Source organism: Mustela lutreola, chromosome 9 (genome assembly GCF_030435805.1).
Source record: "Mustela lutreola isolate mMusLut2 chromosome 9, mMusLut2.pri, whole genome shotgun sequence".
Taxonomy (NCBI): domain Eukaryota; kingdom Metazoa; phylum Chordata; class Mammalia; order Carnivora; family Mustelidae; genus Mustela; species Mustela lutreola.
Window position 1 is genome coordinate 57,193,599 of NC_081298.1, and position 15,857 is coordinate 57,209,455.

Sequence of the window (15,857 nt, forward strand, 5' to 3'; positions counted from 1 at the left end):
GCATCCTGAAAAGCCATCTACCCCACAGGGAAGCAGTTTGCTGTCTGGAGAGGTGAAAGAGCTCACCTAAGGCAACAAGCAGAGTGAATTCTAAACTTCAGGGTTCTGTGCAACACTCCTAGAGGGTATCTCACAGGCTCTACTTTCATGGCTCACTCTAATGCCCCACCATCAGAACTAGGTTTGGACTTCAAACACAATACTCAACACTGTACAGTTCCAGCCAGAGGACTCTTCTGGTCCTGATTTACTTACTTTCTTTTGAGGGTGTGTGAGTGGGATGTAGAAGGAAGCTGGAAATACAAAAGTTGTTTGTGGGTGAGAAGCAGCCATCCCCAATTCCCACCGGAGACAGGACTATACCAGATAGAAAACCTGGAAAGCAGCCACCATCACTCTTGGGAGAAGGAAAATAGAACGGAAGTCTTCTGAGCAAGATTCCCAGCATATGGAATTCTCTTCAAGAAAGTAACTTATGTTACTGCAATTAAAATCTAAAAGAGGCAAACATCTGCCATTTCTTTGTGTCCCAACTCTACTGATCACCATGCTCCATGAAGGAAATAGGGCGGTGTGATGTACAAAGGGGCACACATGCTTAGATCAGCAGAAGTCTATCTTAAGTCCTTTTAGCTACCATCTCATCCCCTCCTCCTCTCTTTGGACAAATTTTTCTAGGCAAGAGCAAACCCAGAAAACATTTTTCAATCTTTATCTTACTTTTGACATTTATAAACAAGGCTTTCCTGTAAATTTTCAAATCAGTACCCTTGGGAGCGCCTGGGTGGCTCAGTCGTTAAGCATTTGTCTTCAACTGAGGTCATGATCCCAGGTCCTGAGATTGAGCCCCAGCAGGAAGCCTCTCACACTCCCTTTGCTTGTGTTCCCTCTCTTGCTGTGTCTCTGTCAAATAAATAAATAAAATCTAAAAAAAAAAAAAAAAAAAAAAAAAAAAAAAGAAGCAAACAAACCCTACATTCCCTGGCCTGCCAGTCCTCATCTCTGATACTCCCTGCCACTCACTTTATACAACCCAGCAGTGATACCTGCCATGCAGGCCTCACCTCGATGCTGCTGCTTATGCTGGCTCCTCAGCCTGGAAGATCCTTCCATCTTCCCCTTGCTGATTCTAATATCCTTGTATGACAGAAGTGAAGCATCACATCTTCAAAAAACCCTGTTCCAATCCTCCTTTAGTCCCGTTCTCCGGTCTGCATCAGGGGCTCCTCGTCAGGGCTCCCATGAGGCTATCTCACTTATAACAGCTTCTTTTTCTAACCCATGTAAGGGCAAGAACTGGACTCCTACTTATCTTATACTCTTCGAGGCTATGCCTTCCAAACACACAAGGAACTTAATGAAAGTTTAAACTGAGCATGCAAGAGAGGCAGTAGTTCTTATCTTACAGATAAGGAAAATGATGCTCAGAGAGAGTACATCTTAAAAGCCATCCATGGAGAAGACTAAGAAGGGAACTTAGAATGCAAAAATATACTAGCTAAATTGAAATCTTTTTCTTAAAAGCAGAAAGCCTCTCAAAGCTAAGCATGGTGAGAGCAGAGAATGTGTCTACATTTTTACTACTGTTACCCTAAAACCTGACAAGGTGTTATTTCACACACAGGGAATATTTAATAAATACTGGGTGGCTCGCTAAGACTGTACACAGACGGTCACTTTCACTTATATAATGTGCAGGAGTGGGTCTGCTTCTTTCCAGCAGATGGAGCTACAGTCCCATATGATCACCAGCTATAGTTTGGGTGACTGGTAAAAGAATCAGCCTCTTTCATAGATCCTTTTCCATGCTTCCTTTTTCCTTTATAAGTCTCACACAGATAAAAAGAAATCAGCAGGGGTGCCTGGGTGGCTCAGTGGGTTAAGCCACTGCCTTTGGCTCAGATCATGGTCAGGGTCCTGGGATCGAGCCCCATGTTGGGCTCTCCGCTCAGCAGAGAGCCTGCTTCCCCCTACCTACCTGTAATCTCTGTCAAATAAATAAAATCTTTAATTAAAAAAAAAAAGAAATCAGCAGACATATTTTCCATAGAATATTCTCTGAATGGACACAGATCCATTTTGTAACTTTTTCAATGCCTTTGCATATCTTTTTCTCTCTGGCCTTTTAAAAAATCTGGGATAATCTCACCCAATCTGATTCATCCAAACTATCAAGTACTACTGAATGTCTACACCTTTCTACATGCCTCTTAGGTCCTTCTTTATGAAACACGTTTATAACCCAGCAAGTTTATCATGTTCATCCCTAGACACATGCCTTCCTTGGTATCTCTGACCTATTTCACTTAAGAAAACATTAGTTTACCAATCAACTCTCACTTAAAAACATAATACAAAACAAAAACCTTTTCAATATATATTTTTGTAAGATTTATTTTAGAGAGAGAGACAGCGGAGAGGAAGTGGAAAGGGAGCAAAAGTCTTAAGCAGACTCTGCACTGAACCCCTATGCAGGGCTCAATCTCATGATCCTGAGATCACAACCTGAGCCAAAACCAAGTGTCAGATGCTTAACTCTCTCATCCAGGCACCCCTCAATATATCCTAATTGCTATCTTAAAGGCTTTGAGTTTCTAAACAGGATAAAAAAGAAATTAATACTACCTATGAGAGTACAGCTTACAGTAAAATCCTAAGCAAACTTCATTTTTTACTCAACTTAAAAATTTCATGGCATTCCTGAAAAACTTAGTGTTGATTGAAACTGTGCAAAGGTACTCCATCCATGATTATATCTAAAATAGAACTGGGGGAGGGGGGGGTTGCCTGGCTCAGTTGGTTAAGTGTCTGCCTTCAGCTCAGGTCATGATCTCCAGGTCCTGGGATGGAGCCCTGAATCAAGCTCCCTGTTCAGCAGGGAGTCTGCTTCTCTCTCTCTACCTCTGTCCCTCCCCACCACTTATTCACTCCCAAATAAATAAATGAAATCTTTTGAAAAAACAGAATTAGGTGCTTTGCTCAGATAATTATAAAAGATTTTCTTTTTCCTTTTTAACCTGCACCAAAGTCCTGTGGATGCAAAGTTGATGACATCTAGCATCCCTGGCCCTAGCCAACTCAATGTCTATGTGCCCCGTGCCCAAACCTTCAAGGTAACAAAAAAATACCCCACAAGTTCCCAGTTGCTCCTTAGGAAACAGTTCTAGCCCTACTGAGAACTACTGACCCACAGGATTTCTGAGGCCATTAAGCTACCTAATGGCAAAAGTGTTAATTAAAGTATCTGAAGGGGGGTGCCTGGGTGGCTCAGTGGGTTAAAGCCTCTGCCTTTGGCTCAGGTCATGATCCCAGGGTCCTGAGATCAAGCCCCAAATCAGGCTCTCTGCTCAGCAGGGAGCCTGCTTCCCCCTCTCTATCTGCCTGTCTCTCTACCTACTTGTGATCTCTGTCAAATAAATAAATAAATAAAAATCTTAAAAAAAAAAAAAGTATCTGAAGGAACCACCTGTCAGGATGTGACGTGAACCATGACTGATTTAATACTGAATACTATTAAAACACTGTAACTAAAAAACTCCAATTACAATTTAAACTTTTTAATCAAGTAAGCCCCCAATTTTCAAATATTTTCAAACTCAGATGAAATTATGTCCAAAAAATAGTGCCATAGAAAAGGCTTGTCTAGTTTTAGTGAGTGCTGTGAAGTGTGTAAACCTGGTGATTCACAGACCTGTACCCCTGGGGATAAAAATATATGTTTATAAAAAATAAAAAATTATATTTTAAAAAAATGGGGAAAAAAAAAAAAGAAAAGGCTTGTCTAATCAAAATAATATCTAAGAAAGATCCTTAACAGCAATACTTGGTCCTAAATGTTCCTAGCTCTGGGAGTCTTTTTGAGATTGAGCAAGGTACAATCCCCTATATCACTCAGACCTGAAAGTGTCCAAAGTCTAAGAGCATAAGAGAGGGATGCAGCTTATAAATTTCCATGGCAATATTGTGGGAAGACTCTAGCTGTCCAAGGACATGACAGGAAAGGGATAATCCTAGGATCTGTCCCTATATCAGACTGAGAGGACCCTGATGGCGGAACTGGAATCCCAGAAATAACCAAGTGTGCTTAAGTTAAACATGGTCCTGCTTAGGTATGTCAACTGAACAAACACTTCAAAACTGAATGAAAGCCCTGTTCCCTGCCTGAAACGAACTCTTCTCCACACAAAGCACCACCATTTAGTCACTCATCCTCAGGACTATCCTCAACTCCTCAAACATCCCCACAAACCTCCCAATGTCCAACTGCAAAGTCCTTTCTTTTCTGCCTTTTGATTATCTTGGGTCTATTCACATCTTTATCTCCCTGTGGACAATATCTACTTCTGGCACCATCAGTTCGCCCTTAGATTATTATAATATCATCTAACAGGTCTCTGGATTTCCACTCTTTCCTGATCACAGTCTGCACCCCCTTTACATACAGTTGCAACACTGCCTCTGAGGCAGTGCACCTCCCTTCCTCTACTCTCTGTTTCAAACCTAGCGCTCCTGATCACGGAACAGGCAACTGACTAGACAGTGTTTCTTCTTATCCCTGGCCACAGGGACTGGTTCTGGTTTGGGCACTGGATCTGAACTAAGCTAATCAGATTCTATTTTTCAATAATTAGAAATCTGAGTAGAGACTAATTCTCAGAAGGCAGAATAAGTCAACTAATGGTATCACTCTAGAGAGAAGACCCGCAGATTGTCTGCAGAGATGCCAAAAGTTGCTCTAGCCGTTTGTCCTCTCAGAGACCTCAATGTTAGGCTCTTTCTACAGTCCCCTGAGACTCTTTCCAATAAATCCCTTTTAGCTCATGTTCGCCAGAGTCAATTCCTGTTATCCATAACCAGGGAACTTAAGTAACGATAAAAGCAGTCTCAACCTCACACAAGACCCTTCCTAATCTAAGATGTCCCTGCTCCCACTTCCATTGCCAAGGTCCACTTCCCACTTTACACACTCCGAGCCAACTATGGGGATCTGCCGCAGCTCAGCATCATTTGTTCTCGTCCCTTCTGTTCTTCCTGCCTAGAATGGCATCTCTGGATGAATCTCATCATCAGGTGGGATGCAGCCCAGATGTCACTTCCTCTGGGAAAATTTCACTTAAGCCCCTCAGACTACTCATGCTCTCATAGGGCCTGGTACTAATACCCCTGAATAAAAGCTTAAGGCCCCACAATTTGTTGCCCGATTCCTTATTAGTCTAAACCCAAATGGAAGTTTATTACAAGTGGTGATTCTTACACACAAATGTATCCCCACACCTATGTGCACGCCTGCCAGAGAGCAGATTCTCAGCCTCGAAGAAATGAACAAATTAAGAAATTAGAAGTTTAAAAATAAATATTTTCGGTGCACCTGGGTGGTGTCCAAATCTTGGTTTCAACTCAGGTCATGATCTCGGGGTTGTGAGATCAAGCCCTACATCAGGTTCCACACTGAGCATAGAGTCTGCTTGAGGTTCTCTCTCCCTCTGCCCCTCCTACTCATGTTCTCCCTCTCCTCTCTAAATTAAAAAAATAAATCTTTAAAAATTAATGAATTAATTTCTTTAGAATCAAGAGGTCCTGCGTATTCCATGTTAAATTCATTTTAATATTAATTCACATTCAAAATAATTTAATTATGTGTTCGCTTTGTGAAAATTCATCAACCTGTGTGCTTAAGATTTGTGTACTCTTTTGTATGTATATAAAACATTAACAAAAATTTTAAATGTATTTAACATACCTGAAAACCACAGCTTTAGACTAGTAAAAAGTTCAATATGCATGGAAACACCAAATAATGGTGGAAGGTGCCCTGATTACAAGTAAAAGTCCCTGGGTTACAGCTTCTTAACTGCACCACTTATTAGCTGTGACATCTTGGTTCAGGCAAAATATCTGACATTCATGGGGCGCCTGGGTGGCTCAGTGGCTTAAAGCCTCTGCCTTCGGCTCAGGTCATGATCCCAGGGTCCTGGGATCATGCCCCAAACAGGGCTCTCTGCTCAGCAGGGAGCCTGCTTCCTCCTCTCTCTCTGCCTGCCTCTCTGCCTACTTGTGATCTCTGTCTGTCAAATAAATAAACAAAATCATTAAAAAAAATAAATAAAAAAAATTTTGATATTCAGCTTTAGCAACTACAAAATGGGATAATAACCATTCTGTTTAAATCTCAGGCTACACAAAGATAAAATGAAATCATAAACATAAAAAGCCAAATAAGCTTTTTTTTTGTCACAAAATTCTTTATAATTTCAAAGAGAGTTTTAGCTGAAAAATAAAAATCAGTACTATAAAAATACTACATTTTGGCATGAAATTGCCTGCAAAATCCCATGAATGCATACCAAAAAAGGAGATATAGGATAATGAATCCAGGGTGCTAACCTGAAATTCAAGATTGAATTTATTCTTGAGGAATAAAGAAAGGACACCTCTACAGCATCATGTTTTTTGGGCACCGGATTAAAAAACTATTTATATTTCATGAACTAAAACAAACATTTCTCATACTTATGACAGCTGAGATGCTTTTGAGAGTTCAGCCAAAGCATTAGGCCTTCTGGTTAAAGGAACCTCTGTGAATGGGGGGCAGGAAAGCAGAGATATTTCATACTCCACATGGTAAAGATCTTATCATACCACCAAGTTATACTTTTAACTTTAATACTGCAAAATTATTTCAGAATAAAAGTGCTTCTATTTAAAGAGAGTATATAACAAAATAGGATTGAGTATATGGTTAGAAATACATGAAAAGTTTTACAAACTCAAGTGCAAAGGATGTGTTCTGTTAATAACTGAAGATGGAAGATGAACTGAGTCATAATTAGAAATTATTGGTGACTAACTGGCAATTTATTATATACTTCCCTACAGTGTCAAAACATGTACAAGCTCATAAGTGCAATTCAACAGTCACTTGGTAAGAAAGAAAAATAGATATATTTTATTTCCCAGGAAAAAAGAACTTTTCTTTTTTTTTCTTTAAGATTTTATTTATTTATTTGACAGAGAGCGAGATCACAAGTAAGCAGAGAGGCAGGCAGAGAGAGACGGGTAAAGCAGGCTCTCTGCTGAGATCACGACCTGAGCCAAAGGCAGAGGCTTAACCCACTGAGCCACCCAGGTGGCCCAGCTTTTCATTTTTTAAGAGTTGCATTTTAAGTTCCCAAAAATGCTAAACAGTAGTTTAAAAACACATGAAGCACCATTTTCCTCGTACTTAAAAAGTGAAGCATTATAATACAGAGAAATTGTTATTTGTTTAGAATGTGAATGGGTAGGGGCACCTAGGTGTCTTGGTTGGTTAAGTGTCTGCGTTTGGCTCAGGTCATGATCCTGGGGTCCTCGGATAGAGTCCCATGTTGGGCTCCCTGCTCGGTGGGGAGCCTTGCTTTTCTGTCTCTCCACTCGTTCTCTCTCTCAAAAATCTTTTAAAAAAAAAATATAAATGGGTAAAAACAGTAAAAATTAACTTCTGAGCCAATGCAAGTGTTAACTTATTATTACTCACTTCGTACCACTAAAACAGAGGAGTGAGTGGCAAACAAATACCTGTAAATTGTAAACTTCCCTTCATTTCCATTTCAACAAATGTGTAGCCAGTAATTACCACGAAACTTACTGTTGAGGGCACAGAGCACTAAGGATGAGTAAGACAAAGCTCCTGGCCCAGAGTAACTTCCCAGACTATGAGATACATACAACGCACATCACAGTATTCTAAGAAACAGCTGAGGTAGTGTTGGCAAGGAGCTGTAGCATAGAGCAGCAGAAAGAGATGCTTTAGAGAGTAACTGACTGAAATGAGTCTATATTGGTTGTGCCCACAATGCAAAGGGAAGGAAAGAAAAATTCTCAGGGAAAGGAATAACAAAAAAGCACCATCTGCTAGTACCTGCTAGTATAGTGTGCTAAGACCCAGGAAACAAAAAGGAGACAGTTTCACTGCTTTTAACGAGCTTACAGTTTAAGGGAGACAAGGAATGGTCACCGATTATACAACAATATGCTCGGTGTACTGACAGTTCTGAGAAATCATACTGTATTCTGAGAAGTTCAAAACCATTTTCAAGAAAATCTGGACATATGAGTCAAGATCAAACCACAGGGTCAGGAAGTGTGAGGCAGTAACAGAAATGAGTGTCCTTATTCGGGGTGGTCAAAAAACTCCTGTTAGGAAGCACTTTTCTCCCTAAGCAAAGGAACCCTCCCTGTCCTTTGAGTATTGATCTCTCTCTCTCTGACATTTACCATATGCTGCCATGTATCAAGATAAATCCAGACACATGTTAACTAGACTTACTGCAGTGATCACTTTGCAATATATACAAATATTTAAATATTATGTTACACACCTGAAACTAATATAGTATGTCCATTATCACTCAATATAAATAATTAAATGAAGGGAGAAAGGGAAGGAGAGAGAGAGCAAGGAGGGAAGGAAAGAAAACAAAAAAGAACAAAAGAAGAGAGGAAAAGAGAAGAGAAAGCAAGTGAACCAGTTTATTTTACTTCTCCCTACTAGATTATAATCTAGACTAGGAGGTTTGTTACTTACCTTAAATTGAATAATTGGGACTGACTTGCTATCGAAAGTTCTAATCCAATCTCCTCACAGAACAAATAAAACCTAGTACCCAGTAGAGCTCTTGTTCTCCTGCACAAATCCTAAAACCTTATTAAAAAACAGAGCTAGGTGTTCCTGGGTGACACAGCTGGTAGGTGTCCAACATGTGTTTCAGTTCAGGCCATGATCTTGAGCACAGAGTCTGCTAAATAGTCTCTCTGTGTCCCCCTCTGCTCCTCCTGCTCCTGCTCTCTCTCTCTCAAATAAATCTTAAAAAAAAAAAAAAAAAAAAAAAAAAGCTAAAATGATTAGGGAAAACCAATAATGGATAATTACCCTCTGTTACTGCTATAATTCTAACATTAACATCAAGACCGGGCCTCTCCCCCACATCCCATCCCTCATCTAGAATCCTGGCCTCAGCTGCCCTTGGTTCCTAATGCAGGTGTAGAGCATGTGTGCCTATTTGCATTGTCTTGTTTTTTTTTATGCACTGTTAGCAGTCTCTTTTGAGTTGGTTTTGGCTATAGAATCAAAACTGCTATATCCTATGCTTATCCAAATATCCAAAAGGAATACCACCGCACTGACACACACATGCACACAAGACGACAGACTAAATAACCCCGATGACTCAAGACTGACTTCTGGAATAGTCATTACAAATCAAACCATGAAATTCTTTAAAGAAAAAAATAATGCCTAAGGGAAGATGGAGAAAAGGAGAGCTGTAGCTAAAGCTAGACCTGTGAAAGTCAGTGTTCAGTCCAGTCCAGCAGCCTGATGACAACAAAACATTATCAAATGTAGGAATAAGAAGTCAGGGAAGAGACGGTATGGAGAACTGCATCAGACCAAAATGGCCCCCAGGAGATTTCAAGGAGAAATGTTTTCTGATGAAAAAGAAAGGAAAGAACCAAAAACATCCGGATGGCTAACATAGCTTTAAACAAAGAAGTAACTGTCAGTGCCTGCTATGTGTGGGTTCTCTGTGATCCTTAAGGGCAAGTAAAACAATTCAGTATTTTAAGCTAACTTTGGGAGGACTCAGGTTTTCCTGTCATCAAGGCCAAGCTTGTTGCCCTCTGTTTTTATTGTCTGAAGAATGGTTAGTTCACTAAAAGTATATGACTATGTTTGGGGGGTGTGGAAATACACACACACACACACACACACACACACACACTACTCCAGGTTTAAAAATCCCACCTCCATTCTCACAACCTTGGATGTGAGATGTTATAAACAATAAAGCAAGCTAACAGAGAAAAATGACAGGAGAAATTATTTCACATGATCAATAACTCCAAAGGTGTTAGGCTTATCACCAAGGGACTGTACAAGAGATATATATTCTAAGAAAGTAAGAGTATTCCTCACCAAATGTAAATGTACACTTACAAATTATTAAATTTTGATATAAAAATCAGCAAGACATGGGAGGTGGGGAGAGCAGGATGAACAGGCAGAGCACAGAGGATATTTAGGGCAGTGAAAATAATCTGTATAATACCATAATGATGGATACATGTCATTATAATATTTGTCACAACCCATAAGACATGAATGACAACATACCCCAACACAATCTGGGGTTGATAGAGGAAGTGACAAGGCAAGGAGTCCAAGGTTCAGCAGCTATGACTGTAAGTAAGGTGCAAGGTGTACAAGAGCACCTGGTATGGGGGCGGGCGGGCGGGGGTGAGGGGTGGGGGGGCGTTCCCAAACAGACCAGGCTCGGCCACTCACTGCTGACAAAATTCAAAGGCAGAGAGAGGAGTGGTGTTGAAACAAGAAAGGAATTTATTTCAGTGAGGTCAACACCAGGAATACAGCTGATTAATGTCTTAAAGATTGTCTCCAAAGTGCTTAAAATATGTACAGGTCTGTGTAAGGAAAATGTGCGACAAAAGTTGGTGGGTACATGCAGGTGGGAAGTAAAGGTCAGTTCGATCACTGTTGTCGGTCAGTCTTAAGGATCTTGCTGGCTCAGGGCAATCCTTATTGCTTGAGGGGTAGTTTCAGTTCCCCACATGGGATGCTTTGCTTGCGGGATCTTTGGCCTGAGTTAAGAGGTAAGCTGGAAAGAACTTAGTCAATTGGGAAGTACAGACTGAGGTCAGCAGGAGGTAGCTGAAGTCTTTCAGAATCAAAGATAGAGTCTGGAGCAGGGCTGTTGGCAAGTGTAGAAGGGAAGCTGTGGGCATGAGAGAGCAACCAGATAAAAGAATCCTGACAAAGGCTCCTGTCAATGCCAAGGAGAGCTGTCTGTTAAGCATCAGGTCATTCATAGTAAGGAAGGACTTACACAATGCTTAACTTCACAGTGCTTAAACAAACGGAATGCCTTCTTTCCAAAGCTTTAATCATCTGTTCCCCTTTGAAAATTCTTTCCCTGATTTTGTCTGGCTTTCTATGCCCCTTAGAGAAATTTCATCCACTTAAAAAGGAAACTCAACTCTACAAAACTCATCTATTTTGTGCACTTAGGAATAAGATACTCAAAGCCTTGGAAAATATCCAGACCTAATCAAAAGCAAGATTCACATAGAGAGCAGACTTTCAGGCTAACTCCCTATTACATATAAATTACACTCCCACTCCCAAATGGATTTCCACTTTATCTGAACAAACCCAGGCATCTTTAAACCGGGAGCATGGATAGTGAATAAAAACTATAAAGCATAATGGAAAAGGCCAAATGTGAGTTTAAACCCAGATGCGCCATTTACTAGATGGGAGAAAGGTCTTCATGTCAGTGAGCATCTCAAAAAATTCCAGGACCTTTACTACTGCTATTAGCTCTGAGTGGTTCTCTCTCCATCAGTCCCTTCAGATCTCTGCGCAAATGTCCTGGCAGTAAAGACTTCTCCAACCACCCTACTTAAAAGTGCAATCCCCACTTCCCATCCCTTATACTTTTCTTTAGTTTACTTCTCTCGACATCATTTATCACCAGCTAATACGTTTCATTTGTTTGTTTATGATGTCTCCCCCCCCCAACAAAGATGTGAGCTCCATGGGACTCCTGTTGCCTCTCCAGAGCTCAGGACAAACCTGACCCATAGCAAGGATTCAGAAACATTTAACTGAATATGTAAATATAAATGAGTTAATTCAACCCTCCACTGGGCTGATATCACCTACACTTCAGGGTATTTTTAGAAATAAAAAATAAAAATGTTTTGCCAAGACTGAATTATGAAGAAATAGGCAGTCTGAACAGACCAATTACTAATAAGAAGATGCAATCAGTCATCAAAAACCTCACAGCAAACAAAAGTCCCGGACAAATGGCTTCACTGGTAAAGTCTACATTTAAAGAAGAATTAATATCAACTCTTCTGAAACTCTTCCAAGAAACGAAGAGGAAGGAACACTTCTAAAATGTAAGAGGCCAGCATTACACTGACACCAAGACCAGACAATGTCACAAGAAAAGAAAACTACAGGCAATATCCCTGATGAGCACAGATGCAAAAACCCCCTAAATATTAGCAAACTGAGTTCAACAGTACATTAAAAGGACTATACCGTGTGACCAAAGCTGGATTTGTTCCAGTGATGCAAGGATGGGTCAATATCTATAATCAAGGTGATATACCACATTACCAATATGAAGAATAAAAATCTTATGGATCTCTCAATACAGAAAAAGCATTTGATAAAATTCAATATCCATTCAAGATAAACAAACAAAAACACCTCAACAAAGTGCGTAAAGAGGGAGTGTATGCCAACACAGTAAACGCCAAAGATGACAAGCCCACAACTAACTTCATAAAAAAACGCTTTACACGTTGGCTCTCATATACTAAGTACTCAATAACTGTTAGTTTTCTTTCATTTCTTACATCAAAGTAATTGCCAAAAGTTTCAGAACATTCCAAGTGGGCAACTCCAAAAGCATGCCTGCGAGATCTCTGTACCCAGTGAAACACACAGGGAAAAGCAGGGCTCCCTATCACGGGGTCACTCAGTGTAGCCTACGATCATGAGATTTTGCCATCAATCTGCACTGAAATCAGGCAGAAATTAAGAATAAGTACTTAGAAAGTTAAAATTTGACCGAGAAATTTTATATCTGCTGAATCTAAAGAAAAAAAAAGACTTGTATTTATAGGACTTTAAAAAAAAAAAGATTTTTATTTCTTTATTTGACATAGAGAGTGCAAACAAGCACAGGGGGCAACAGGCAGAGGGAGAGGGAGAAGCAGGCTTCCTGCTGAGCAGAATGCCAGATATGGATGTAGGGCTCCATCCCCGGACCCTGGGATCATGACCTGAGCCAAAGGCAGACGCTTAATGACTGATCTACCCAGGTGCCCTCACAGGACTTCTTTTTCCTTTCATTTTCCTAGCAACCACTTTTTAAAAAGGTTTTACTCATTTGAGAGAGAGAGAGTAAGAGAGAGAGAGAGAGCCTGAGAAGGGGGAGGATGAAGGAGAAGCAAACTCCCTATAGAGCAGGGAGCCTGATGTGGGACTCAATCCTGGGCCTCCAGGATCATGGTATGAGCCAAAGGCAGTTGCTTAATCAACTGAGCCACCCAGGCACCCTCTAGTAACCATTTTCATTGTCCTTTATGGAAGTATCAGATAGTAATGGGCTAACAGGCTTTTTCTTTCTTTCTTTCCTTTTCTTTTTTTTTTTTTAAGGTTTTATTTATTTATTTGACAGACAGAGATCACAAGTAGGCCGAGGCAGGCAGAGAGAGAGGAGAAAGCAGGCTCCCTGAGGAACAGAGAGCCCGATACAGGGCTCGATCCCAGGACCCTGGGATTATGACCTGAGCTGAAGGCAGAGGCTTTAACCCACTGAGCCACCCAGGCACCCCTCCTTTGTTTTTCTTAAATGAAAACCTCACTATAGTTTGGAAAGTACTGGCCAGCAATGCTTGATGTGGCCCAGGAAGGTGAAGAGCACCAACAAAGTAACTTGTACTACATGTTCAGAACTGTAAGTTTATGCAGGGTTCCAGGCCAAGAGAGGCACAGATGAGCAGCAGGTGGAGAAACAGGTTCAAAGGCCAAGAGTTACCTCAGGGATCCAGGCCAGTTCTAAAATTTAAGAGAATTCTCTAAGACAGTGTTTCTCAGAACTTTTTCCTATACACTCCAAATGGCAAAAGAGTCCCATAGACCCAGAGAGAAGAGATGGACAAAGGAGCATGATGCAAGCTGAGGATGATACTTTCTTGATTGCAGTGATGATGTCATGAGTCAAAACTTAAAGACTCAAGTGCCCGGCTGGCTTAGCTGGTGGAGTATGAATAGACTCTTGATCTTGGGACTGTGAGTCTGAGTCCCAAGTTGGGTGTAGAGATTACCTCAAAATAAAATATTAAAAAAAGCTTACAGTGTTAAAGTCAAATATGAATGGCTTATTGCATGCTAATTATACCACAATAAAGGGAAATTCATGGAAGGCAAAGAAGAACAATAAGATATGAAGGATGTGGGTATACAGTCAGAGTTAAGATATTAGGTCCCATGATTAAAAAAAAAAAAAGTTACTCAAATCCTCCTTCAGAGTAACTTTTTCTAGTGTCTTTTAATAGGCCTTCCATAATGCATAGTATTTAGACATAAGCTCAACATGTATTCACTGTGCATATATGTTTTATTACGGTTTTGCATTGTGTATATATGGCTTATTATGGTTTTGCAACTGATGAACTAAACTGACATTTTTTGGTAGAACTTTACCCATTACCCACCTGTTTTAAAATTTAAGGGTCAGTGGTGCTTAGCCTGGAGGCAGAATATTAATCAAATCTGGCTGAACTTTAGAAGAACAGATGATGCCAAATGAGATATTCTTCCTCAGCAAATTTCAAGAGTCTCTGTTGCCATCCACACATTGAACAGTTCATCTATGTCTTCTAGTCCACGGCTCTATAGCTACATTTTTTTTTTTTAACCATATAGGATTATGTGCTAAATGCTCAAAAACTAAAAAGAGTCTTCAAAGAAAAGATTAAATGTTTAAGATTCACACTCTTTGTATAATATTACATTATATTACATGAGACTACTGTGTTCCTCTGTTCACCAGAAAATGCTATTCCAATGTAAGGTATTACATTTTTGTAACAGTATCTATTGTCCCACTTTAGTCAAATGATGTAGATAACAAGTAATTATATACTTTCGTGTTTATTTTCAGAGGTATTTACACTGTGAATAGCACAAAGAGAATATCTAGTACAGTGGGACAGCAGTAGAATCAAACATTCCACAATTACTATGTATACTAATATGACCTACAGAATCATTGTTTTGAAGTCTCTTGTCATTTCCATAAGATGTAATGTGCTCAAGGACCAAGACCTATAAACTTTACATAATATTCAGCTCAGTTTCTCCATCCTTAAAAAGACCTTTCTCTTCCTTTAGATAACTCAAAACGTTATCTACAATAACAGTCTTTTGTCCTATTACCATTATTACTGTTATTTATAAACGTTTTGTCTTCTCTATTGCATTGTAACTCTAATGGAAGGATGTGTAACATTAACATAGCTTACAATAAGTAATATATACAGATACTTAATACTTACTGAAAAAGGAAGGGAAAAAAAGATCCAAATAAGGTTTCTATAACCCTATTTATATATAATAAGCCCAGAGATTTTAACAAGAGAATCAGATATTTGAACTGTTTCAGCAACTCTGACAAATGTTACCACATTAGTCAAAAAGCTATATATACACATATATTTCCTCCCCCAGTTAGTTATTCAGAGTTCCTATGGACCGAATTTTTCTGGAGAGCCCATTTTTTTTAGATAGTTGAAGGCTTACACTTCAGGTCAAGGGGGAACGGCTATGTGCTCCCCCCTTTCCCCTTCACCACCAGGCCACAGAGCTAGATACCTTCAGTCTGGTCCTTCTTCCTCAAGGTCTGTCACTTACGGCAGTGCTGCAGACTTGCATGCCCCTCCCTTCTGGCTCTTCCATGCTAACTTTCCTTATTTGTCTCCATTGCCTCTGGGGATGGCCCCATTCCTTCTGAAATGTTGCTGCCCTCACTGTGAATCACGCCATCAGAGTATATAGAGTACAGCCTCTTTGAGTCCTTGGCTCTTTTTCTCCCCCATGTCTGTTTGCTTTTGGGAACTCAGGGCCTCATTAGTTTGCCATTAAAAAGGTTTCCTCCCCCACCACCAACCTGCCAGTAACTTCTCGATTCCAGACACCCTGTATTTCTGCAAAGCTGGCTCTTCAGAGCCAAAGAGAATATTGTATTACTGTAATGCCTTGATTTTCTTTTCTCTGCATG

General features: G+C 40.1%; 1 protein-coding gene across 2 annotated transcripts in view; it reads right to left on the bottom strand.

Annotated features, from left to right (window-relative positions):
- LIMS1 (LIM zinc finger domain containing 1) overlaps positions 1–15,857 on the bottom strand; it is a 140,458-nt gene that overhangs the window by 88,122 nt on the left and 36,479 nt on the right. Inside the window, exon 1 of one of the 2 annotated variants that reach the window (XM_059134296.1) lies at positions 1,065–1,155. The exons of the other annotated variant lie outside the window; for it this stretch is intronic. The gene's annotated coding sequence lies outside the window, so the exon portion shown is untranslated. Of the gene's footprint in view, positions 1–1,064; positions 1,156–15,857 lie in introns of those variants that run through there. 2 annotated transcript variants of the gene reach the window in all.